The following is a 26,723-nucleotide window of genomic DNA, read 5'->3' as shown; positions in this document are numbered from 1 at the left end:
GAGTCTATTCATTTCATTGCACTTGCCTTCGATACTATGAGTGTTTAGTCACATGTACCAGTTTATGCATCGGTGTATTAAAAGGATGCATTCACTATGCTTGTTGATTCCATGTTTTTTTGCTGGTGGCATTTATTACCTCAAGACATTCTGCGCATTATGGTCACCTAGCTTTATTTTGTATATCATTATCTCATCCTCTTTAAATTATCTTTGTCACTTGGACCATGACAGAGAAAACCGAACTACTGTGAGCTGATCTAGACGCTAGGGATAAGGTTAGATGTCTTAAGCATTTGAAAATAAATGATGTTGTTATTAATGGCTAAGATGTTTTTTGCCAAATTTGTGGTCAGTAATTGGTTAAATTAAAGGAGCTTTGTGATGGCGAATAGCATCTGAGTGCGGAGTTGGGTGCAGAACTTGGGAAGACTCAGGTATCCTTCCAATCTAAGTCATGTAGTTTTACAGTCTTAGCAAATAGGTTACTTATAACTTTAATCTTATCTCTTGCTTGTAGAAAGATCTGGAGGGCACCAAGAGTGCTCTGCATGATCTAGAAGAAAAATACAATGAAGCAAAATCTACTATTAAAGAAAAGGAATATGTCATATTTATTCTCTTGAAATCAGGTTTGTTGTGATCTCTAATTCATGCAAGACTTGAGGATTGTCATATCTTGCATATTTTTTGTGTTCTTTTTTTTTGTAAAATTAACTATTGATCTAATATTAAGTTTATAACCTTTTAGGGGTTTCTTGGTTCCATAATGCTTGGTCAATGCCAGTTCATCTGGTGGTCAGAATGTTGTCGGCGAGAGTTCCCATCCTAGCGTCGAGGATTAATAATTTATCTGTTGGTGGGTGATGAGCACCGGGTAGTAGAATAAAGGAGAACATGTTGGCATAAAATATAAGCAGCAATTCGGGTTCCTTACTGTCCTATTGGCAAGGCCGTATTGGATTTGGAGGAGGGCACATGGGCCTCTAAGTGCCCGTTTGGATATTTTCTACTATCACTGAACTAATACTATAGTAGATTTCCGTAGGTTTTTTATACGACGTGTCACATATGCTCAACCTATGGACTGGCCAAAGTGAGACCAGCACGAAAACATGGATATGAGCTGAAGCAATAGTGGTAGTTGAGCATATGATGGTTGTTGGTTGTCTTCACGATCTCTTTGATGGCTGAACCATGGGGATAGTCGAGGCATTTATCTGAGAACTCTAAGCAACTGATTTTCCCTGCTTTCGTTGTTATTCTGATACAAGTTTTAGTTTATTTATTGGAGGAAGTTTCTACAGTGCGGGCATAATGAGGAAGACCTTGATGTGTCTGATCTAATTGATGAGAAATACCTTCTGCTCATTCTGAATGCCCGTTTACTGCATGTTACACTTGTTTCTTTGTATAGACCCGACTATTTATTTGTTTGTTTCTTCGTATAAATCAGCCGAATGATTAGGTGGGAAAGGGAGGATTCCAAGCTGTACGTGCAGTGACGACAACGAGTGGAGCTACAAAGAAAAGATTGAGTTCACGACCTACTTCGCACAGGAGATCTCTGAAGGGCTTCTCTTTGAGATGGAGGACCAGATCCCTTCGCTCGCTGAGCTTATTAAGTTCGGCAGTTTGTTGGATTTCCAACAACAATGCTCAGAAAGATACAGGTACAAAGATGAAGTGCAGAAAAATGCCATGGAAATATTGGAGTCTAAAATAGGGAATTGGATTCATTTCATGTGAATTCATGTAAGTAATTTACCTCAGAGATATGTTGCTATGGTATAATACTGCTTTGGTGACATTTGACTCTTCTTGAGCCAGGTCAAACTTCTTTTTGCTGGGGAGTGGCAGCTTTGCGACCAAGTTTTTGAATGTTGTCAATCTGGCTACTCTACTTAGTTTCAGAGAGGCAATTGGTATGAGTAAACAACAGTATGATCACTAGGCATGTAGGAAAAAATAACTCAAACATGACTGACTTTGGTGCTCTGGCATTATAGCTGATGTTGATGTCAATTATTGCAATGACTCTGTTATTTCGTACGAAGATGAAGCATGACACGTTGAATGTCGGGGGTCCTTATATGGGTGCACTCTTCTTTGGTGGGCTTATGATCATGTTCAATGGCTTATCTGAGCAGACGCTAATTGTCTTCAAGCTGTCTATATTCTTTAAGTAGAGGGATCTCCTTTTCTTTCTGGCATGGTCCTACATTATACCTCATGGATCCTCAAGGTACCCATATTGTTCTCGTTTCATCCTTGTTTTTATTTACTGTTTATTGGAAATATGATCTAATATGTGCTTTCATGTAAGTATAATTTTTTTGTTTTATTGACTGTACAAATGTCACTTTGGTCTAGAAAACGTGGAGAAGTGCTTCATTTGTACACTTGAGCTTTTTTGTTGTCTACTGCCATATTCTTCTAGATGATCTGCCTCTTTCGGGTAGGTTGTTCTTAACATAGTATTTTCTTTTCTCAATGGTCCATCTCGTTCATTTGGGCCTGTGCATTCAAATTTGTAGATAGAAATCTACCTTCCACAGGGAAACCTAGGGATTTAGAATTTTGTCTATCATATATGCACATCATATTTACAATAGGTTTTAGAGAAATCTACAAAAGAAGGATGAAGATAAGGATTTAATAAATGAAAGCTACAAGTCCACGAAGATAGTTGATATGCAGATTTTTGCACACTTTGGTTGGCGCTTCACGAATAGAATTTCATTTTGATGGCGTCTTTTAGTTATTTTAGTTGTTAGGTGGTGATTTGAAATCAGTATCATGTAATAGCTGTTATATTAGCTTTCCTGTTGCGTGAGTCTATTTGTAGATGGGAGAGTCATGGTTGTGTAGTCGACCCTAACTTCTCTTGAAGGGAAGACCGGAACTGTTTCCATTATCTAAAAAGTGTGTTTTTATTAGAAAAATCCACCACCAGATATGCACCTCCAATTTTGCAGCCAACAAGACAAGTCAACAAGTGAGTCTCCGACGCGGCACACACGAGAGAGGCTGGAGTCCGGCAAGAGAGTCAAGCCCTCGCCATGAGGGCACCGGAAGCTGACCTCATTGTTGTCCAACTTAGCTCCTTGGGGAGGACCTCGATTCGCTCATCTTCGTCTTAGACCTGGAGGACTACAATAACATGATGAAGCAGTATGGGAAGCTAACTGTCGCCACACCCATTTTCTTTCTTGCGATGAGTGTTGAGCATCATCATATGATTCATATATTTTTCATGCAACTAGAACACATCATTGTTGAATGATCAGATTTTAATGTATATGGTTATGATTTATCTCTTCTCGTCAAATAATATGAGATATTGAGGTGGCTAATAAATTATGTATTGTTCATCTCCATGTAATCGTTATGCACTAATCTTTAATAACGAGAGCATAGAACGATAAATAGTGCTTCTATGTTTCATTACATCTTATCATTAAATGTTGACTCCGTAGCAAAGCATGGGCATTAACCTAGTTATAATTTAAGTGCGGACAGAGATCCCGTCAGAGATTTATCCCCGTGGGGAACGGAGATTGAGAAGAAATGCCTCTTCGCGAGGATGGAGATGGAGACCTACTCGAGACGGAGATTTTTCCGTTGCCATCTCTACTAATGATCTAACTGTTCGACCACCAATACGGTCTCACACATCGCCGCATCACCTTCCGGAATTAGATATCTAAAGGTTTAGAGGCATCACAAAGCTCGCCACGGAACTATGCAAGTCATCGCCGGGCGGCGAGCGTCACTATGAAATCCACGACACCGACAGCCCGCAATCTAATGCCACACTAATTGTACTTGCCTTGCCATCTCGTGTGTTGCTTCACCCGTCGCCAAGCGACTATTGTCAGTCGTCAAAGCAACACCAAATTATCCTAGATTGTGGTGGTCAGAGCATTGCAAAAGACTTGTTAAATAGGTCATCAAGCCAAATTTTGGTTAATCAATAGCAAAATAACTTTTCAGCAGTCTGACTCGTCAAGCTATCCAACTCTTCAAATTAGCTCCTCACTAGCTAAACTTGACTAGCCATCTGACTAGCTAAAATAGATAAATAGTCTGTTAGAGTAAAATGTTATATATAAAGTATAATCTTTATGAAAAGATAAATAGAGAGTCAAATAGAGAGCAAAAAGTAAAGAGTCTTTTGGAGATGCTCTTAGGTACTTTTTTATTTTTTATCTTCTGTATTTCTATTTCACTAGTACTTTATTTATTTTTTATTTGATATTGGTTAATTAATGCCTATAACAGGAGATGGCTATTTTGTCCTATTTTTGTTTTGAAGGACAATCATGGTATTCAAAAGGACCATTGATTTTTTACAAGAAATATACCGTTGATGATATCCCAAGAGATGAAAATGCTAATTGGCTTGCTGCACAACAAGGGGATGATCAAGAAGAAGAGGAAGCTCCAAAATAACTAGCACCTAAGGTTCGTCAAGTAAATTTTGAAGACACTAGTGTGTTGGTTGTAGAAAGAGACACAAGCGTATGTTGCTAAGTTCAGACTTACACCATGATAAGCAAGAACAAGTTATTATAGCATACATGAAACATGGTCCATACCAATTTTTTAGAGATATATACCCACCTCCAGGTCCAAAGAATCACCCACGAAGTTTTCAGTCGCAGCGGTTTAAAACTTTTTCTTAATTACAATACTCACCAATAAAAGATGTGGTATTTTCTTTCTTTCCTTGCGTTTTGTTTTCCAAATAGCCAGTAGAAAGAGCAGGATTTGATGTGTTTACTATCGAAGGATTTGAAAATTGGAAGAATGTTAAAAGTGCGGATAATTGTGCCTTCAAATTTCATGTGAGGGAGAGTGGGTCATATCAATAGTATTTTGTTAAATGCTCTGATAATTTGAAGAATCGATCATGACACATTGAACTGGTCCTAGAGAAGCAAACAAGTGAAGAAGTTAAGGCAAACTGATTATGCCTTAGACATCAATTGATGCAGTCCAATGATTAGCATTTCAAACTTGTCCCTTTCATGGACACGATGAGTCTACTAATTTAAGAACCAAGGTAATTTTATTTAGATGGTAAAGCTAATTGTTGCATATGATAAGGAGGTCAAAAGTTATTGTATTGAGTAATGCTCCACATAATGATGAATGCACCTCATATCAAATTCAGAAGCAGACATTGGATATTATAGCTTTTGATGTGCAAATAACTATTTGTGATGAAATTGATGATGCCAAATTTTGCTCGATTGTTGATGAATCAATGGATGAGCCAAGAAGAGAATAAATGGCACTTGTTGTGGTTAGTTGACAAATAGGTTTCATCTAAGAGCGTTTTCTTGATCTTATTCATGTTCATGATACATCATCTGTCACACTTAAGACAGAATTAGACTTTATTTTATCACATCATAAATTAGTTGTTCAAAATGATGATTTGGTGGATCGACGAATGATCCACATGGACATAGGCACAACCTATGTTCTTGGTGATTTTAGGTGATGAATTCTAGATTATGGATGATGTTTACCATGCATGTGCAGGAGGTCTCTAGGGTTATTTATGTGACATGCTATGCTTGGATAGCTATGGTTTGAGCTCAAGTAATGAAGTGCATATTGTAAATTTAAAATTAAATAAATCATGAGAAAATATAGGTGAATTCATGAATTGCCACACCTGGTTTTGAAGAACCAAAATTAGGTGATAATCACATGTGTGCATGGATCAATTTCCGCATATGTAATCAAATTCATTAACGGTAACCAAATATAGTGTACGAAAAAGAATGATTATTACATCTCATTAAAGCAAAGTGGCACATAAGGGTAGTGTATACCATTATTAAGCTATGATAACATTGACTCCATCATGCCATGGCAAGGTCGATGGTAGGACCACACACCTAACATCTTGGAAATATATTTATGATATACATCCCATTCTCCATCTTATGACCAACCTTTATTTTGTGTGGATATAGTAAGGGTGAGTACATTTTGTACACAACAACTGCAAAAAAATAAATGCCATGCAAGGCTGATAATAAGGTAAAAGATGACTCTGGCTTGCTACTATCAACACTTTTAGTTGGCAAGATTTTATTAGAACAACATGATTACTATGGTGATTAAAGGATCTGAAACTAGTAATAACTGTATAATCATTTATCATCAAGATTCTTCATCCATCAAGATCAAACATCTTGCATCAAGAGTTCCACTTCTAATCATGTGAGGGCTCAGTCGCCCATGATCGATAGCACAACTAATATGATCAAACTTGGTAGAGGTGTACAATTTTTTTACCCAAGTCATGATTCGTATATGTCGGGCCTTATTGCACTTTTGAGGTGCACGACAGGGTTTCACTATGATACTTTTCACATGTTCTAGAGACCTATAGGCTCCCTACCAGGACCCAGACTACCACGCTTAATCTAAACTCTTCTTTCGAGTCTGCCTAGAAAGCTACCATACCACAAGTAAAAGATCTATAATATATTAAGCTAGAGCCATATGGCTTGAGGTTGTACGATATATCCTAGTTGGTCGCTCCATAAACCTATACTCATAATAACTTGGATTTAGTTTTCACTAACACTCATCATAACCCGAGCTTGTCTTGTTTAGAGTTGATTATTGCAGAATCACCTATTCACCCCCCTCTAGGTGCTCTCAGGTATATCCTAGGTGGTCGCTCCATGAACCGGTCCTTAGGGAGGGTAAATATGAGTCACAAACCACAATTTTTAGTACTCGTTATCCCTAGACATTGTTCCATGTTTCTAAAAAGCCAACATCTATCACTATAAGTTTCATAAGCCATATATTAAAGCTCACCACAAAGGACCGGTTGTCCACGTTAGCAAAATGAATATGAACCCTACGATACGTCATTAACGATCACGGAGAGTCAGTGGGAAAAGTCTAGATGCTTCGTCGTCGTTGCTTCTCCAACTCCCACGACCCACATTTCTCCATCTCTCTCTCTACTCTCAGGCTGTCCACTCACTCTTGGCGGAAATTAGTTCTCAGGAAAAAGGGAGTCGGTATACATATACACCAGCAGAGCCGGTGCCTGGGCTTGGCTCCACTGCTGGTTTAAGCTGCCCAGTAGCTCAAGCATGGAGAGGACTGTTGAGTCTAAGCGGCACTCGCGACAAGAGCTATTTACACCTCTGGTCCGAGAGTGGTATCGCCGCGTTCGCACGATACAGCGGTGGACATGGAGGTGCTGCTCGCTGAAGAAGGGAACTGTTTCCTAGTGCTGCGAGTGTACGAGGCGATCAACGCTGTGCGACGCGCGTCGGGCACAGGAACTGCTGGCACCAGACCTCGAGTGGTGGTTCCATGGCCCTACCACACGCCAGCACATGATGCACCTCCTCACCGGCGCGAGCTAGCGCGACAAGAACCGCGTCGGTGGCTGCTTTGTCTTTAAAGTGCGACAAACTTCTACTCCCTCCGTTTCTTTTTAGTTATCGCTGGATAGATCAATTTTGCACTATCCAGCGACAACTAAAACGAAACGGAGAGAGTACGTTTTATGCCCTTGTACGTTCTATGTCCTCAATAAGCTGCTTGATGGAATACCGAAACGAGTCTGTCTGCTACTTTTTATCAGTAAATTGCCATCCAACGTTGTTAGAACTTATAACATCCTGTCGCACAATGACGGTGGCCTATGGTGCCATGCTTCTATTATGGATTGACTTGACTCCACTATTGGTACGTGCTTGCTCTCCTGTTTCCTTGGATTCTCTTAATTAATTAGTGGTGGTACTGTTGAACTGAACAACTTTTTTCTACACATTCCCCTGTATACAAAGTAACTAAGTAACTTAAGTATCAACTCTATATACATATCTTCGTCTCATTTTCAACATTTAGATACTAACGAGTAAGGATTCGTTTGGTTCCTTTAGTCCAGGGACTAAAATTTAGTTTAGAGACTAAAGTTTAATCCTACTCTGTTTGGTTCTATAGACTAAAAGTATTCAAAAAACATTAACTGAATCATAAGAGGTCAAAATACTCTTTAATATTCTCTCGCCATTAGTGCATCTGAAATAAAGGAGAGACAAAAGGTAGAATTAATATGGTTTAGTCCCTTTTAGTCACCCCTTGAGGGACTAGAGACAAACAGTTTAATACATATTGTAGTCCCACCGTTTGGTAATTTAGGGACTAAAATAGTCCCTCAAACCAAACATGACCTAATATAGCTACCTCCTATAATGATCTATTATAAAAAAACATTTCTCTACAATATTTATGTAATTTGCAAGCGCGCCCAAGGGCGCACGCCAACCACTAGTAAGCCATTAGTTAGGATTACAAATCATGTGTCATTCGGGTGGGAGTGTTTAGCACCAATGCGTAAACCCAAGATATAAGGAATGATTAACACACAAGGTAATCCTTAAAGTTCATAACATTAAGACACATGCATAAAAAGTAAAGTGAATTGAAGTTGCATAGATAAAGAACGTGGTCAAAGGACACTTGCCTTGTACAAACTCTCTTTTTTTTTGCTTGAGTTATACAAAAGCATGTTCCATGGTAGCCTCAAACAGATCCCCTTCTATATGCATCGAACATGGCACCCACATGAGCAACGAATGGTAACTTGTCAACTGAACTAGTATAATAATGGAAACAAATGGATTGACTATGGTGTTATTCGTTTTGACTTATTTTCTCTATCCTTCATCCTTTGATTTCTTGTATTCATTGCCAAGGGGAGAAAGCATTATCGTTTTAACTGTGTTGCCCCGTTATGCTTCCTCGTGGTTGCAGCAGAGTAAACCTAAATATATAAGAAAACTAAGGAGGTGTTTGGTTTAAGGAATCACTACATCCAAATTAAGGTGGTGCATCATGGGTTCATTTCGCAAATTTGGTGGGATGACCCCATTACTCATATTAGTACTAACTAAATAACTATGAGGAATAAGATGATGATGGATCAACTCATTCCATTCCACAAACCAAACAAAAATAGTGAGGAATGAGAAGATGATGGACTAGCTCATTCCTCAAACCAAACACCCTATAAAGTACTTGATAGAGTCCGCCTTTTTCCCCTAAAGTATCTTTAACTTATCTAACTCTGGTATTTGAACTATTAAAACGATTTAATTTTGATCCCTCGACGAGGTGGATTTTGGTTATTTTCGGACGGTTGCAGCGCTCAAAATTAAACGGCTTTAACAGCTAATAAGGTGTCAAAATCAGACGGTTTTGTAGCTCTGAATTTAAATTAGACAAAAGCAAGAGTCGGACAAACACATCTATTAATAACGTCTTCTTTCCGTGTACGGGCAATAATTTATTAAATTTATATCAATCAAACATCTGATCCAATCACAGTCCGTTTTTTTTATCCTAAGTCATAGATAAATCACGGTCGTATTCGTCTTCTCTCTCCTCTGTCACCGAACCTTCCAAGAAAATTCCATAGCCGCCTCACGTGTCCGAATCATCAGGGGGAAATTTGCTTTGGCACAACGCCTTTTCCGTTCCCGAAAGCTCAATTATTCGGTCGGCCTGTACGTGGCTGCTGACATCACTCGTGCTTACTGCAGCAGTTCAATGGATGGATGTGAGCCGCCGCTTCTCATATCACACTTCGAATGGCTCATGTGCTAGGCGATACTATGCTAGGGGTGGTATCCCATATTCGCATGGCGATGGGAACTTGTCTCTGTCTCTCATGAAGAGAGTTTTCTGACTTGACGTTAGTAGGTTTCTATTCTTTAATTATTGGAATCTAGAACCATCTCTAGGAATTAGTGTCCTACTTTACCTAATAGCAATGAATGGTTGCGTGCGTGGAGATTCTTCCTGCTTTACCTAATAGCAATGAATTGTTGTGTATAAGTACAGGTAGTACTCCCTCAGTCCTAGTATATAAGGCGTAACCACATATAGTTTAAAAACCAAGAAATGTATTTAATTATGTCTATACTAATTCTAATGGTAGTCACATTTCATCCCATAGAGAACCAAATTAAGATCACACCTGCAACTGTTGCATTTCACAACATAATTAGAGGACAAAATGGAGACAAAAGATATGTCGGCGTTTCGAGACAGGGGGTCCCTAAGCCGACGAGTGAGTGTGCTACGTGCCCCAGCCCAGATGGGTCGAGCGCGTGGGCGAGCGCGAAGGGGGGAGAGGCGAGGTGGCCGGAGTCGAGCGTGAGAGAGGTGGAAGTCCCGCGGCCTTCGTGTTCGTCCCGCGCCCAGGTCAGGTGCGCTTGCAGTAGGGGGGTTACAAGCGTCCACGCGGGTGAGGGAAGCGAGCGGCCCCAAGAGAGCGCCTGTCCCGTCCTCGGTCCCGCGCGGCCAACCTTCTCTAAGAAGGCCCTGGTCCTCCCTTTTATAGTCGTAAGGAGAGGATCCAGGTGTACAATGGGGGGTGTAGCAGAGTGCTACGTGTCTAGCGGAGGGAGAGCTAGCGCCCTAGGTACATACCAATGTGGCAGCCGGAGAGATCTGGGCACCCTGCTGGCGTGATGTCGTGGCTGTCGGAGGTGCGGCGGAGCCTGGCGGAGGGACAGCTGTTGGAGCGGTCGAGTCCCTGCTGACGTCGTCCTGCTTCCGTAAGAGAGCTGGGGGCCGCCGTCGTCATAGAGCTTGTGGAGCGCCATCATTGCCCCTCCGGTGGAGCTGGCCGGATGGGACGCCGGTCTTGTTCTCCGTGACCCGAGTCGATTCGGGGTAGGATGATGATGGCGCTTCCTGTTGACGTGGCGGTCTGTGCTCTAGGCAGGGCGACGTGGGGGTTCCTCCGAAGCCGAGGTTGAGTCTGCCTTCCGTTGCCGTGGCCGAGCCCGAGCCATGGGGTCGGGCGAGGCGGAAGTCGTTCGGCCGAGGCCAGGGCGGAGTCCGAGCCCTGGGGTCGGGCGAGGCGGAGTTTCGTCGTCTTCCGGGTCTTAGCCCGAGTCCGAGCCCTGGGGTCGGGCGGAGCGGAGTTCGCCGTCTTCCGGGTCTTAGCCCGAGTCCGAGCCCTGGGGTCGGGCGGAGCGGAGTTCGCCGTCTTCCGGGTCTTAGCCCGAGTCCGAGCCCTGGGGTCGGGCGGAGCGGAGTTCGCCGTCTTCCGGGTCTTAGCCCGAGTCCGAGCCCTGGGGTCGGGCGGAGCGGAGTTCGCCGTCTTCCGGGTCTTAGCCCGAGTCCGAGCCCTGGGGTCGGGCGGAGCGGAGTTCGCCGTCTTCCGGGTCTTAGCCCGAGTCCGAGCCCTGGGGTCGGGCGGAGCGGAGTTCGCCGTCTTCCGGGTCTTAGCCCGAGTCCGAGCCCTGGGGTCGGGCGGAGCGGAGTTCGCCGTCTTCCGGGTCTTAGCCCGAGTCCGAGCCCTGGGGTCGGGCGGAGCGGAGTTCGCCGTCTTCCGGGTCTTAGCCCGAGTCCGAGCCCTGGGGTCGGGCGGAGCGGAGTTCGCCGTCTTCCGGGTCTTAGCCCGAGTCCGAGCCCTGGGGTCGGGCGGGGCGGAGTTCGCCGTGGTGCCTTTGGCAAGGCCTGACTGCCTGTCAGACTCACTCTGTCGAGTGGCACTGCAGTCGGAGTGGCGCAGGCGGCGCTGTCCTTCTGTCAGACTGGCCAGTGGAGTGGTGGAGTGACGGCGGTCACTTCGGCTCTGCCGGGGGCGCGTGTCAGGATGAAGGTGTCAGGCCACCTTTGCGTTAAATGCCCCTGCAATTTGGTCAGTCGGTGTGGCGATTTAGTCAAGGTTGCTTCTGAGCGAAGCCAAGGCCTCGGGCGAGCCGGTGATGTGTCCGCCATAAAAAGGGGGCCTCGGGCGAGACGGAAGTCTCTCGAGGTCGGCTGCCCTTGGCCGAGGCTAGGCTCGGGTGAAGCGTGATCGAGTCACTCGTGTGGACTGATCCCTGACTTAATCGTACCCATCAGGCCTTTGCAGCTTTATGCTGATGGGGGTTACCAGCTGAGAATTAGGCGTCTTGAGGGTACCCCTAATTATGGTCCCCGACAGTAGCCCCCGAGCCTCGAAGGGAGTGTTAGCACTCGCTTGGAGGCTTTTGTCGCACTTTTTTGCAAGGGGACCAGCCTTTCTCGGTTGCATTTCGTTCCGGTGGGTGCGCGCGAGCGCACCCGCCGGGTGTAGCCCCCGAGGCCTCGGAGGAGTGGTTACACTCCTTCGAGGTCTTAATACCTCGCGCAATGCTTCGGCTGGTCTGGTCGTTCTCTCATGCGAACTGGCCGTAGCCCGGGTGCACGGTCGGGGTCCAAGCTCTCGGGCTGGTATGTTGACGCTGTCAACGATTTGGCCGGAGCCGGTTTTTGCGAGAGCAGCCCCCGAGCCTCTGCACAGGGCGAGAGGGCGATCAGGGACAGACTCGACTTTTTACATACGCCCCTACGTCGCCTTTCCGCAAGGAGGAGGGGGGGAGTGCGCCATGCTACCCTCGATGGGCACCGAACATGGTGTCTCCGGTGAGCTGCAAGCGGGTAATCCGAGTGAACGTCCGTGCCCCGTTCGTTGGGGGTCGGCTAGGGGCCCAGAGGCACGCCCAAAAGTACCTGCGGGTGATTTGCCGGACCCGGTCCCCTGGCGACGGGGTCCGAGGGCTCGATGCCTCCCTCCGATGGGATTCCGTTACAAGATCGTTCCTGCTGGTCTCGGAAATGTCCTAGGGTACCTCGGGAGCGCAGCCCGAGCCTTGGTTATGTATCGAACGTACCCCTGGTCATCCCTCGCTCGGTGTCTGAGGCGACTGTGAACCCTTCGGGGGCCAGCCTTCGAACCCCTGATCAGTAATGGGCGCGGAGCCCGAGTAGCCTGAGGCGGCCATGGAACCCTTCGGGGGGCTGGCCTTCGAACCCCTGACCAGTAGTGGGTGTCGGGCCCACGCGATCTGAGGCGGCTGTTGAACCCTTCAGAGGGCCAGCCTTCGAACCCCTGATCAGTAGTGGGGGGCTCGGAGCCCGGTTCCTTCGCGGAGAAGGATCCCTTTCGGGGTATCCCCCTTTCCCGGTCCCTGTTGCAAGAGATAGAGAAAGAGGAAAACGGAAAAGGATACGAAATCGGACGACGTGGCGTACCTTTTCTGACGCGATTATTACGGCGAAGGTGAAGCGTCGCGCGCTCCTCCTGCCAGAGGCGCCGCGTGTCCCGCCGCGGAGTTAATGCGACGGGGCGAGTGGTTGGCGGGGCGGCTGTTGCGCGCGTGCGATCCGTTCGAGGAACGGGTCACGGGTGCACCGTCTCCACGCCGTGAGAGGAGGCTCTCTTGCTGTCCCAGGATGGGACGTGAGCCTGGCTGACGACGTGACTGCTGCGCCCGCCCGCCTGCCACCGCTATTACTGCCGGCCCTCTTTCGGTCGCTTTGACCGACGCGCCATGCTGGCGCTGTTGGGTCGCCTCGAGTCGCGGCATTGGCTCCGCAACCGAAGAGGCGCGATGGTGGCACAAGTGGCGGTGCGGTTGCTTGCATGCAGCAACTGGCGCGCCGGTTGCTCGACGCGTGGGCCTGGGTTCCCAAGCTGGCGTGTCAGAAGTTGGAGAAGCGCGTCCATCTGGCGCGGTTGCATGCCGCCTGCATGGCTGCCCGCCCCTTCTGCCCGTTGGTCTGGGCGGAAATGGGGGGTCGCTTGTAACCGCTGGACGGTCGTGCGCACCACGCGCGGCGGTTTGGCTTCTTCTGCCCTGAGCCGGCTTGCATGACATGCGGGACCCAGCCCCCGAGTCGCAGGGGAGGGCCTTGGAGCATGTTGGAGAAGACTCAGCCCGTGGCGCCTGGGGGCACACGTAGGGAGAGTTGCCTTTAAAAGGAGGGAGACTCCTTTCGGAAGGCAACCATGTCTTCTTCCTCCCTTAAGCGTCGTGTCTTCCCATCTTCCAAGCCCCCGGATGGGGGGTATCCGCCGCCTTTCCACCTCCTCGTTGGAGGAACGCAACTCCATGGGAGTTGGTACCTCTCAGCCATCGTTCGGCTTCAAGGATTTTCATCAGGCAGCCTGGTTGCTTCCTTCCGCCGGTGGCCACCCAAGACGGTGACCTCCAGCTCCTGGATGGGGAGAGGCAAACCAGGCTGTGATCCCGCCCTCAGCATCGGGTGTGTTCGTCATCCTTGCTGGGGCGGGGGTCGAGGCAAGCCGGGGCTCTACCTCGTGTGCGGGTCGGCGAACCACCTCCTCTTCCAGCTTCTGGTGGTGGCAATCGTCCTCCCGCGCTACGACGGAGTCGTCCTCCAGTCATGCCGGGGAAGGCGAACTGTTGCCGTCCAGCTAGGATGCAACATTCTGTCTTCCCCCTTGCATTCGAGGCGAGGACGACAGCGAGGATCTACCGGAGCGCTCGGGAGCGGCCCGCTCTTTGGCTTTGATGGCTTGTTCGCATCCCTTGAGCGGGACCACGAACAAGAGCCTTCCGGTGACCGCGTTCACCTGGGACCATGGCTGCCGCTGCAGAGGTCGCTGGCGAGCCTCCCGGCGTTCGTCGCCCCGCGGGCCCGAGGTCACTCGTACCCTCGGGGACGGAACCAGAGTCCCGTTTGTGATGGCACCTTGGATGCCAGTGTTTTTTGTTCATTGTGGCTGTCGGGGCCTGAACATGTATGTAATTTCGGCACGGAGCCGTGTTTTTTCCTCATTTTCGAGCACTAAGTCTCGCCTGTTGATTATCTGAACCGCTTTACCAAGCATGAGTCGCCCCGTGTCAAGGTGACGGGTGAGGTATCCGCATCCCGGAGGCGTAGGAATCCCTCGGCCCGTTCGGCCTTGTTGTCTGGGGTTCCTCTAGCTTAGTTAAAGAGACCCCTCGGCCGCCCTTCGGTGGACCGAGGCCAGGGGTAGCGATATCAGTATGAACAGAGGCGGAGTTGGCTCGAGAATGGGAACCTGGTTGGCCGGAGCCTAGTCGTGTTGTCCGTCAGCGGAGCCGACGCCGAAGTCGATCAGTCGAGGCCTCGGGTCGGGCTGGCGCCCTTGGAAGCCGGTTGACCGAGGCCCCAGGGGTAACCGGTCGAGCCGCCTGCTCGGGCCGGATTCCCGGAGGAGTCCCCGGGCCGCGTCGCCGCCCGAGGCTGGGTCGGGCTTTGCTGAAGACGTCGTCGATGCCGAGGGTGCTACGGCTCCCTTCAGCGTGAAGACCCGAGCCTGCAGGATCAGATCATCTTGTAGCGTGTGCTTTCTGCGGCCGCCGAGGCCAGAAAAAACACACCCTCGCCACGCTTGCGAAGCTGCGCCTTTTTTCCTCTTGTTTCGAGCATCTGGACTCTATCGGTAACAGGGATGTTTGTGTGAGCGAGAGTTGCTTTTCGCGGAAGGGACGAGTGAGGTATCCGTATCCTAGAGGCGTGGGAATCCCTTGGCTCGGTCGGCCTTGCCGCTTACGCGTACTTTCACCCGTCCATGAGGCCCTGTCCCCGACTTAGTCGAGAAAGCTTGAAGGACTGCTTCGGCAGGAGAGCTTCCAAACGTGAAGACTTGTTCGGTCCACGGAGTCACTTTATCCGAGCGCAAGTTACTTATCGCAGAAGGTGATGAGTGAGGTATCCGTATCCCGGAGGCGTAGGAGTCCCTCGGCTCGGTCAGCCTTGGCTGCTTACGTGTACTCCGTCGTTTCCAGGATCCGCTTTCCGAAGTAGTCAAGAAGCACGAAAGAAATCCTGCTAAAAAGAGATCCTTTTTCGAGGAAAAATTCGACGCAGAGGGGGTCTCCCCCCTTTTAGCCCCCGAGGGAGGGTCGGGCTTTGCCGAGGCTAAGCCGACCCTTCCTTGACGACTAAACTTTGCGTAGGTGCGAGGTATATGAACAACTTGAAAACATCTTAAGGGTAGAAGCGACGTAGCTGTTTGATGTTCCAAGCGTTGCCGTAGATTTCGCCTTGATTGTTGGCCAGCTTGTATGTTCCGGGCTTCAGTACTTTGGCGATGACGAATGGCCCTTCCCAGGGGGGCGTGAGCTTGTGCCTCCCTCGGGCGTCTTGCCGCAGCCGAAGCACCAGATCGCCCACCTGGAGTTCTCGGGACCGAACCCCTCGGGCGTGGTAGCGTCGCAGGGACTGTTGGTACCGCGCCGAGTGTAGTAAGGCCCTGTCCCGAGCTTCCTCCAGCTGGTCCAGCGATTCCTCTCGGCTAGCTTGGTTGCTTTGTTCGGTGTAGGCCCTCGCCCTCGGGGAGCCGTATTCCAGGTCAGTGGGCAAGATAGCTTCAGCCCCGTAGACCAGGAAAAACGGCGTGTAGCCCGTGGCACGACTCGGCGTCGTCCTTAGGCTCCAGACCACCGAGGGGAGTTCCTTCATCCATCGCTTGCCGAATTTGTTGAGGTCGTTGTAGATCCGAGGCTTGAGCCCTTGTAGAATCATGCCGTTGGCACGCTCTACTTGCCCATTCCACATGGGATGAGCCACGGCGGCCCAGTCCACCCGGATATGGTGATCCTCGCAAAAATCCAAGAATTTTTTGCCGGTGAACTGGGTGCCGTTGTCGGTGATGATGGAGTTCGGGACCCCGAAGCGATGGATGATGTTGGTGAAGAACGCCACCGCCTGCTCGGATCTGATGCCGTTCAGAGGTCGGACCTCGATCCACTTGGAGAATTTGTCGATGGCGACCAGCAGGTGCGTGTAGCCCCCGGGCGCCTTCTGCAAGGGACCGACGAGGTCCAGACCCCATACAGCGAAGGGCCAAGTGACGGGTATTGTCTGCAGAGCCTGAGCGGGCAGGTGCGTCCGCTTCGCATAGAACTGGCACCCTTCGCAGGTGCGGACAATTCTAGTGGCGTCAGCCACCGCCGTTGGCCAGTAGAAGCCTTGCCGGAAAGCATTTCCGACAAGGGCTCGGGGCGCTGCGTGGTGGCCGCAAGCCCCCGAGTGTATTTCTTGCAGCAGTTCCCGACCTTCGGCGATGGAGATGCATCGCTGGAGGATGCCCGAGGGGCTGCGATGGTAGAGCTCCTCTTCGTCGCCCAGCAAGACGAATGACTTGGCGCGTCGCGCTACCCGCCGAGCCTCGACTTGGTCGAGGGGTAGCTCTCCTCGACGGAGATATTGCAGGTACGGGGCCTGCCAATCTTGATCTGGCGTGGCCCCGCTCTGCCCTTCCTCGACGTTCAGTGCCTCACCCTCGGAGGCCGAGGGTACCTTGGGCTGTGCCGAGGGTACCTCGGGCTGTGCCGAGGGTACCTCGGGCTGAGCCGAGGGTACCTCGGGCTCGGGCACGTCGTCGAGCTTGACGGAGGGTTGATGCAGATCCCGGGAGAAGACGTCCAGGGGGACTGTCGTTCGCCCCGAGGCTATCTTAGCCAGCTCGTCTGCGGTTTCGTTGTAGCGCCGAGCGATGTGGTTGAGCTCGAGCCCGAAGAACTTGTCTTCCAGGCGCCGAACCTCGTCGCAGTAGGCCTCCATCTTTGGGTCGCGGCAGTGGGAGTTCTTCATGACTTGGTCGATGACGAGCTGCGAATCACCGCGGGCGTCGAGGCGTCTGACCCCTAGCTCGATGGCGATCCGCAATCCGTTGACCAGAGCTTCGTACTCGGCCACATTGTTGGACGCCGGGAAATGGAGGCGCAGCACGTAGCGCAAGTGCTTTCCGAGGGGCGAGATGAAGAGCAGGCCTGCGCCGGCCCCCGTCTTCATCAGCGACCCGTCGAAAAACATGGTCCAGAGCTCCGGTTGGATCGGAGTCGTTGGCAGCTGGGTGTCGACCCATTCGGCCACGAAATCCGCCAACACCTGGGACTTGATGGCCTTCCGGGGGGCGAACGAGATCGTTTCGCCCATGATTTCCACCGCCCACTTTGCGATCCTGCCCGAGGCCTCTCGGCACTGGATGATCTCCCCCAGGGGGAAGGATGACACCACAGTTACCGGATGAGACTCGAAGTAGTGTCGCAGCTTCCGCCTTGTCAGGATCACAGCATACAGCAGCTTTTGAACTTGCGGGTAGCGGATCTTAGTCTCGGACAGCACTTCGCTGATGAAGTAGACCGGCCTCTGAACAGGCAATGCATGCCCTTCCTCTTGCCTTTCGACCACAATCGCGGCGCTAACCACCTGAGTGGTCGCGGTGACGTAGACCAAGAGGGCTTCTCCGTCCGCCGGGGGCACCAAGACAGGCGCCTTTGTAAGGAGCGCCTTCAGGTTGCCGAGGGCTTCCTCGGCCTCGGGGGTCCAAGCGAAACACTCGGCCTTCCTTAAGAGGCGGTACAGAGGCAGTCCTCTTTCGCCGAGGCGTGAGATGAAGCGGCTCAGGGCCGCGAGGCATCCCATGACCCTCTGTACCCCTTTTAAGTCCTTGATGGGTCCCATGCTGGTGATGGCCGTGATCTTCTCCGGGTTGGCTTCGATGCCTCGCTCGGAGACGATGAACCCTAGGAGCATGCCTCGGGGCACCCCGAAGACACACTTCTCAGGATTAAGCTTGACTCCTTTCGCCTTGAGACACCGGAATGTCACTTCAAGGTCGGAGAGGAGGTCGGAAGCCTTCCTTGTCTTGACTACGATGTCATCGACGTAGGCCTCGACTGTGCGACCGATGTGTTCGCCGAACACATGGTTCATGCACCGCTGGTACGTCGCGCCCGCATTCCTCAAACCGAACGGCATGGTGACATAGCAGTACATGCCGAACGGCGTGATGAAAGAAGTCGCGAGCTGGTCGGACTCTTTCATCCGGATCTGGTGATACCCTGAGTAGGCATCGAGGAAGGACAGGGTTTCGCACCCAGCGGTGGAATCCACGATTTGGTCGATGCGAGGCAGAGGGTAGGGAACCTTCGGACATGCTTTGTTGAGACCAGTGTAGTCTACACACATCCGCCATTTCCCCCCTTTCTTCCTCACAAGCACAGGGTTGGCAAGCCATTCGGGATGGAATACCTCTTTGATGAACCCTGCTGCCATTAGCTTGTGGATCTCTTCGCCAATCACTCTGCGCTTCTCCTCGTCGAATCGGCGCAGAGGCTGCCTGACGGGTCGGGCTCCGGCCCGAATATCCAGCGAGTGCTCGGCGACATCCCTCGGTATGCCGGGCATGTCCGAGGGACTCCACGCAAAGACGTTGGCGTTCGCGCGGAGAAAGTCGACGAGCACTGCTTCCTACTTGGGGTCGAGCCCGGAACCGATCCGGACCTGCTTGGTGGTGTCGCCACTGGGGTCGAGAGGGACGGCCTTGACCGTCTCCGCTGGCTCGAAGTTGCCGGCGTGGCGCTTCACGTCTGGCACCTCCTTGGAGAGGTTCTCCAGGTCGGCGATGAGGGCCTCGGACTCGGCGAGGGCCTCGGCGTACTCCACGCACTCCACGTCGCATTCGAACGCGTGTTTGTACGTGGGGCCGACGGTGATGACCCCGTTGGGGCCCGGCATCTTGAGCTTCAGGTAGGTGTAGTTGGGGACGGCCATGAACTTCGCGTAGCATGGCCTCCCTAGCACGGCATGGTAGGTTCCTCGGAACCCGACCACCTCGAACGTCAGGGTCTCCCTTCGGAAGTTGGAGGGTGTCCCGAAGCAGACGGGGAGGTTGAGTCGCCCGAGGGGCTGGACGCGCTTCCCAGGGATGATCCCGTGGAAGGGCGCAGCGCCTGCTCGGACGGAGGACAGATCGACGCGCAGGAGCTTGAGGGTCTCGGCGTAGATGATGTTGAGGCAGCTGCCCCCATCCATCAGGACCTTGGTGAGCCTGACATCGCCGACAACGGGGTCGACGACGAGCGGGTATTTCCCCGGGCTCGGCACATGATCGGGGTGGTCGGCCTGGTCGAAAGTGATGGGCTTGTCGGACCAGTCTAGGTAGACTGGCGCCGCCACCTTCACCGAGCAGACCTCCCGGCGCTCTTGCTTGCGGTGCCGAGCCGAGGTATTCGCGGCATGCCCTCCATAGATCATGAAGCAGTCGCGGACCTCGGGGAATTCTCCTGCTAGGTGATCTTCGTTCTTGTCGTCGTCGCAGGTCCTGCCACCCTCGGCGGGTGGCCCGGCCCTATGGAAGTGACGCCGAAGCATAACGCACTCCTCGAGGGTGTGCTTGACGGGCCCCTGATGGTAGGGGCACGGCTCCTTGAGCATCTTGTCGAAGAGGTTTGCACCTCCGGGGGGCTTCCGAGGGTTCTTATACTCGGCGGCGGCGACAAGGTCCGCGTCAGCGGCGTCACGTTTCGATTGCGACTTCTTCTTGCCTTTCTTCTTGGCGCCGCGCGGAGCAGACGCCTCGGGAGCTTCTTCCGATGGGCGGCCCTGGGGCTGCTTGTCCTTTCGGAAGATAGCCTCGACCGCCTCCTGGCCAGAGGCGAACTTGGTGGCGATGTCCATCAGCTCGCTCGCCCTGGTGGGGGTTTTGCGACCCAGCTTGCTCACCAGGTCGCGGCAAGTGGTGCCGGCGAGGAACGCGCCGATGACATCTGAGTCGGTGATGTTGGGCAGCTCGGTGCGCTGCTTCGAGAATCGCCGGATGTAGTCCCGAAGCGGCTCCCCCGGCTGTTGCCGGCAGCTTCGAAGGTCCCAAGAATTCCCGGGGCGCACGTATGTGCCCTGGAAATTGCCAGCGAAGGCTTGGACCAAGTCGTCCCAGTTGGAGATCTGCCCCGGAGGCAGGTGCTCCAACCAGGCACGAGCAGTGTCGGAGAGGAACAGGGGGAGGTTACGGATGATGAGGTTGTCGTCGTCCGTTCCACCCAGTTGGCAGGCAAGGCGGTAGTCCGCGAGCCACAGTTCCGGTCTCGTTTCCCCCGAGTACTTCGTGATAGTAGTCGGGGGTCGGAACCGGGTCGGGAATGGCGCCCGTCGGATGGCCCGACTGAAGGCCTGCGGACCGGGTGGTTCGGGCGAGGGACTCCGATCCTCCCCGCTGTCGTAGCGCCCCCCACGCCTGGGGTGGTAGCCTCGGCGCACCCTTTCGTCGAGGTGAGCCCGACGGTCGCGTCGATGGTGCTCGTTGTCGAGGTGGCCCGGGGCCGCAGGCGCGGTGTCGCGCGTGCGCCCGGTGTAGACCGAGGCTTTCCACATGAACCGAGAAGTCGCGGCATGAGGTTCCGAGGGATAACCTTGCCTTCGGGAGGCAGTGCTCTCGGCCCGCCGGGCCGCAGCGCCTTCCAGGAGATTCTTGAGTTCTCCCTGGATTCGCCGACCCTCGGTGGTTGACGGCTCCGGCATCGCGCGGATGAGCATTGCTGCGGTTGCCAGGTTCTGACCAACCCCGCTGGATGCGGGCGGCGGCCTGATCCTGACATCGTTGGCGACGCGGTGCTGGAGACCTTGGGGCAAGTGACGTATTTCTCCGGCCAGGGGTTGGCCCACCCATGCCTGTCCGACGTCCCGACGGATCGGCTCAAGCGCTCCTGTTCCCTCGTTGAGCCTGGCCTGCGCCTCGCGGACTTGCTCGAGTTGTGGGTCGTAACCCCCCGCCGGAGCGGGGACCACAGCTAGCTCCCGTGGGATGTCGGCGCGAGGCACCGGCCTAGGGAGATCACCGTCCTCCGGCATGCCAAGATGGTTGCCTTCGGAGGGATTCCCTAGCTCGATGTGGAAACATTCGCGGCTTGGGCCGCAGCTCTCGTCGCCAAGGCTGCGGCTTCCATCGGAACAGTCGGATAGGCAGTAGTCACATGCGGTCATGAAGTCCCGCACGGCACTGGGGTTGCCAAGTCCGGAGAAATCCCAAGCGATGCTGGGATCGTCATCTTCCTCGGACCCAGAGGGCCCGTAGGTCGAGACGTCCGTCAGTCGGTCCCAAGGCGACCGCATACGGAACCTCAGTGGGGTTGCACTCGCCTCAATGAGAGCGCCCGCCAAAACGAGGTCGTTTGGCGGGTTGAGGCCGAGTCGAAATGACGCAAGATGGGAGTTAGTCGGTACCTTTTTGTCGACGAGGAGCGACGTAGTCACATCGGGGACTGGTTGCACCGTCAACTCTGGTTCGAGGGCGACGTCCTGCAGTCTTTCCGCGAGCGCGCCGGCGTCGTCTTCTTGCTCGGGGTCAGCGTGCCGCGGGGGGACGGCGCTTGCCTCCGTCTTGAACGCGAGGTCGACGTCCGGCGTGCCTTCCGTCGGGGCGTCGGGGGCGTCGATTCGCTCGACGGCCGACGAAGCGCGGCCTCCCACCTGGCCTTGACGGCCCCGCCTCCTCCTCCGTTGGCGGGGGAGAGAACGGAGCGAGCCAGAATGTTGCCCTTCCGCCACGCGGGGAAGACGTCGTCGATTCCGCCGCCGGCGGGCGGGTTGTCGGCCGCCATTGTCGTAGTCGCGCGGCGGTGGAAGAAGTATCATGTCGTAGCTGCCGTCGAAGGACATGAACTCAAGAGTCCCGAAACGAAGCACCGTCCCGGGCCGGAGAGGTTGCTGGAGACTGCCCATCTGGAGCTTGACGGGGAGCTGTTCGTCAGCACGCAGCAGGCCCCTACCTGGCGCGCCAACTGTCGGCGTTTCGAGACAGGGGGGTCCCTAAGCCGACGAGTGAGTGTGCTGCGTGCCCCAGCCCAGATGGGTCGAGCGCGTGGGCGAGCGCGAAGGGGGGAGAGGCGAGGTGGCCGGAGTCGAGCGTGAGAGAGGTGGAAGTCCCGCGGCCTTCGTGTTCGTCCCGCACCAAGGTCAGGTGCGCTTGCAGTAGGGGGGTTACAAGCGTCCACGCGGGTGAGGGAAGCGAGCGGCCCCAAGAGAGCGCCTGTCCCGTCCTCGGTCCCGCGCGGCCAACCTTCTCTAAGAAGGCCCTGGTCCTCCCTTTTATAGTCGTAAGGAGAGGATCCAGGTGTACAATGGGGGGTGTAGCAGAGTGCTACGTGTCTAGCGGAGGGAGAGCTAGCGCCCTAGGTACATGCCAATGTGGCAGCCGGAGAGATCTGGGCACCCTGCTGGCGTGATGTCGTGGCTGTCGGAGGTGCGGCGGAGCCTGGCGGAGGGACAACTGTTGGAGCGGTCGAGTCCCTGCTGACGTCGTCCTGCTTCCGTAAGAGAGCTGGGGGCCGCCGTCGTCATAGAGCTTGTGGAGCGCCATCATTGCCCCTCCGGCGGAGCTGGCCGGATGGGACGCCGGTCTTGTTCTCCGTGACCCGAGTCGATTCGGGGTAGGATGATGATGGCGCTTCCTGTTGACGTGGCGGTCTGTGCTCTAGGCAGGGCGACGTGGGGGTTCCTCCGAAGCCGAGGTTGAGTCTGCCTTCCGTTGCCGTGGCCGAGCCCGAGCCATGGGGTCGGGCGAGGCGGAAGTCGTTCGGCCGAGGCCAGGGCGGAGTCCGAGCCCTGGGGTCGGGCGAGGCGGAGTTTCGTCGTCTTCCGGGTCTTAGCCCGAGTCCGAGCCCTGGGGTCGGGCGGAGCGGAGTTCGCCGTCTTCCGGGTCTTAGCCCGAGTCCGAGCCCTGGGGTCGGGCGGAGCGGAGTTCGCCGTCTTCCGGGTCTTAGCCCGAGTCCGAGCCCTGGGGTCGGGTGGAGCGGAGTTCGCCGTCTTCCGGGTCTTAGCCCGAGTCCGAGCCCTGGGGTCGGGCGGAGCGGAGTTCGCCGTCTTCCGGGTCTTAGCCCGAGTCCGAGCCCTGGGGTCGAGCGGAGCGGAGTTCGCCGTCTTCCGGGTCTTAGCCCGAGTCCGAGCCCTAGGGTCGGGCGGAGCGGAGTTCGCCGTCTTCCGGGTCTTAGCCCGAGTCCGAGCCCTGGGGTCGGGCGGGGCGGAGTTCGCCGTGGTGCCTTTGGCAAGGCCTGACTGCCTGTCAGACTCACTCTGTCGAGTGGCACTGCAGTCGGAGTGGCGCAGGCGGCGCTGTCCTTCTGTCAGACTGGCCAGTGGAGTGGTGGAGTGACGGCGGTCACTTCAGCTCTGCCGGGGGCGCGTGTCAGGATGAAGGTGTCAGGCCACCTTTGCGTTAAATGCCCCTGCAATTTGGTCAGTCGGTGTGGCGATTTAGTCAAGGTTGCTTCTGAGCGAAGCCAAGGCCTCGGGCGAGCCGGTGATGTGTCCGCCATAAAAAGGGGGCCTCGGGCGAGACGGAAGTCTCTCGAGGTCGGCTGCCCTTGGCCGAGGCTAGGCTCGGGTGAAGCGTGATCGAGTCACTCGTGTGGACTGATCCCTGACTTAATCGTACCCATCAGGCCTTTGCAGCTTTATGCTGATGGGGGTTACCAGCTGAGAATTAGGCGTCTTGAGGGTACCCCTAATTATGGTCCCCGACAAGATAGCTTGACAACCAACCAGATTACATCTCTCTAACTCAATATGTTGATGTTCCAGAGGGAGATATCAACTATCTCAATGACACGGAATCAAGTGATGGAAGCGCTCTAAGAGATCATATCATATTTCAGATGTGGGCTGCCTACAATAGCTAGATGTTATAATATGCTGCCTACAATAGCTAGATGTGGGCTGCCTACTATTATTACTTATGAAGTCTGTATGGTTTGTAGTTTGTCATGTAGCTAGTTGCCAAGTTATGAACTTAAAGTTGCTTAGTTATGTACTATTATTTCCACAATTTCAGTTTTGAATAAAGGATGATTTGGAACAATGTGTACGAGAAAGGCTTAGTCGATGTGATGCATGATCACAAAGATAATCCAAAATTCAAAGGTCAAAATGGTTGGAATCGTGGTAGATGGAATAGTATCACTACCAAGTTCAATGAAAAGTTCCCTCTAGCTCATTTCTCTAAACAACAACTGCAAGAGAAGGAGAGAGAGCTTAAAGGATACTACAAGGCAATAATGGATTCAAGAAAAGAAAGCGGGGTTGGTTGGAATGACACCTTATGCATGGTATTGGCTGAACTAGAAGTTTGGCCAAGGCTGATTCTCGTAAGCAAACTTTCTTTGTACAATTCTGTCTTTGTGCATTCAATATGTTCACTTTTCCTACTAATAATATATTTCATGTTGCATTTAATAGGCTCACCCAAAGGTATCAAAGTTTCGCAACAGGCCATTCCGTCTTTTTTTTACAGTTTAGAAGGGCTATATGAAGGTGCGTGTGTGTATACTTCTACTTTTTGTTTATTTTTGTGTTGAGCTAGCTGTTTATATTTTGTCCTGCTATTCAACAACATATCAAACCAATAGCACTGTGATGAGCTAGCTGTTTGTTTTTGTCATGTTGTTTAACAACATACCAAACCAATAACATTTTGTTCTTAATTTCTTGATCAGTAGTCCTCACAATAGAGTATACTTCTGCTACATTTTGTATAGGTAGTGTGCCTACCGGAGAGTTAAATTTCACATCAACTGTTGTTGGTCTTCCTCCACCTTCATCTCCATCCAGGAGTGCGTCTGGACAAAGTCTCAATCCCTTGAGTACTAATTCACTTGATTTGGAAGGACATGAAACCACAAGTGTGTTCAATCTATCTATTGATGCTCAATCTGTCCCAGTCAATACTAATGAACCCACTGAAGCTCAATTTGTCCCATGTAATCAAGAATCAAGGGAGAGAGAAGGTGGCAGTGGGAGAAAGCGTAAGCAAACCCATGTTGGATTAGCTCTTGAAAGTTATGTGGAGTTTAAAAAGATCCAAAATACAGAAACACTTGAAACTCTTAAAGAACATAAGAGGCAAGAGGATAAATTTTCTATTAGCAAGTGTCAGACTGAATTGAAAGGAATAGATGGATTAACGACAAACAGAGAGATTTTCTTAACAACAACAGAGCATGATGTTAGAGAAATTTGGCTCGAGCGCAAAATTAGGTATGCCAAATCTTGAATCTACTAAGCATGCAATATTGCAGACTACAAGCATATAATGTCATTTTTATAAATGTAGGTTGTTTCGTGGCAGTTATGCATGGCCTGAACAAATTATATGAGCAAATTTGGTATGTTCTTTTAAGCATCTTTATTTCAAAATTTACTTTAAATTACAATCTTCTCACCTAGAGCTAGTTGGCAGTGGCTATATTTTAGATATAAGGTAGTCAAAGTATGTTAAGCTATGTGCCATAAGCTTAACATCCACTTGTAGGTTCTAATGATTGGAATTTTTTGATCATGTCCCAAGTTAGATAGTAGAAGAAAAAGAATGGATACCTTCGGTTGGTGCTGAAACCAAAGGAGAATGAGGGACCTATAGGTTGTAGCTGTTGGTTTGGTTCTTGCAGCACATTAGGTACTGAAAATATGTGATTCTGAAGCTAGAGGAGACGTAGGACATATAGGATGTAGCAGTTGCCTTGGCTGTTGCAGGGTATTAGATACTGACTACTGATTGATTTGTTGCATGTTTGTTTTAACACTATGCTTCCTTGCAGTACCTCTTTCCATCTCTTGTCGCTGCCTCTACCACATCTACCTGAAGGAACAAATTTGAGCGCATCTTTTGTTGGCAGTGGCTTTAGTTTGCTATTGGTGCTCCAGTAAGAAAAATACATGTATTTTGTTGATGGTGGCTTCACAATCTGGCACATGACTCATGAAAAGTAGTGTTCCCGATACAAACATTTTGTTGATAGTGGCTTTAGTTTGTGTTGATGCTTCAGTTTGTTGATGATGATTCTTGTACTGTCTTTTACTACTTCAGTTTGCTTGACAAACTATCATATTTAGAATAGATGGTAGTACTATTAAGAGGAGTCTAATTAAACAACTCGGACATCTAGTGTCACTAGGTGTTGGATTCATATGCATTGCATATTGGCCAAAGTGCCACTCATGAAACCAAGTAAAATGGTTTATCGAAAACACTTTGAAAATGCTAACTAGCTACCTAACATGTTTGGTAAAATATTTAAGAGCTCGCTTGCTTGAGAATAGAAAAAGAAAGTACTACTGCCCATGTAACCACG

General features: G+C 51.5%; 1 non-coding gene and 1 pseudogene across 1 annotated transcript; both read left to right on the top strand.

Annotated features, from left to right (window-relative positions):
• Positions 1-1,309: 1,309 nt before the first annotated feature.
• LOC111590344 (small nucleolar RNA Z105) lies at positions 1,310-1,377 on the top strand. Its single transcript, XR_004853475.1, has one exon. It is a non-coding gene; the product is annotated as a small nucleolar RNA Z105 (small nucleolar RNA).
• A 22,986-nt stretch (positions 1,378-24,363) lies between these two features.
• Positions 24,364-25,748, top strand: LOC103640948 (uncharacterized; annotated as a pseudogene).
• Positions 25,749-26,723: the final 975 nt, after the last annotated feature.

Source organism: Zea mays, chromosome 10 (assembly GCF_902167145.1).
Source record: "Zea mays cultivar B73 chromosome 10, Zm-B73-REFERENCE-NAM-5.0, whole genome shotgun sequence".
Lineage (NCBI taxonomy): Eukaryota > Viridiplantae > Streptophyta > Magnoliopsida > Poales > Poaceae > Zea > Zea mays.
The sequence above is the reverse complement of the archived record's forward strand: the minus strand, read 5'-3'. Positions and strand labels throughout refer to the sequence as shown.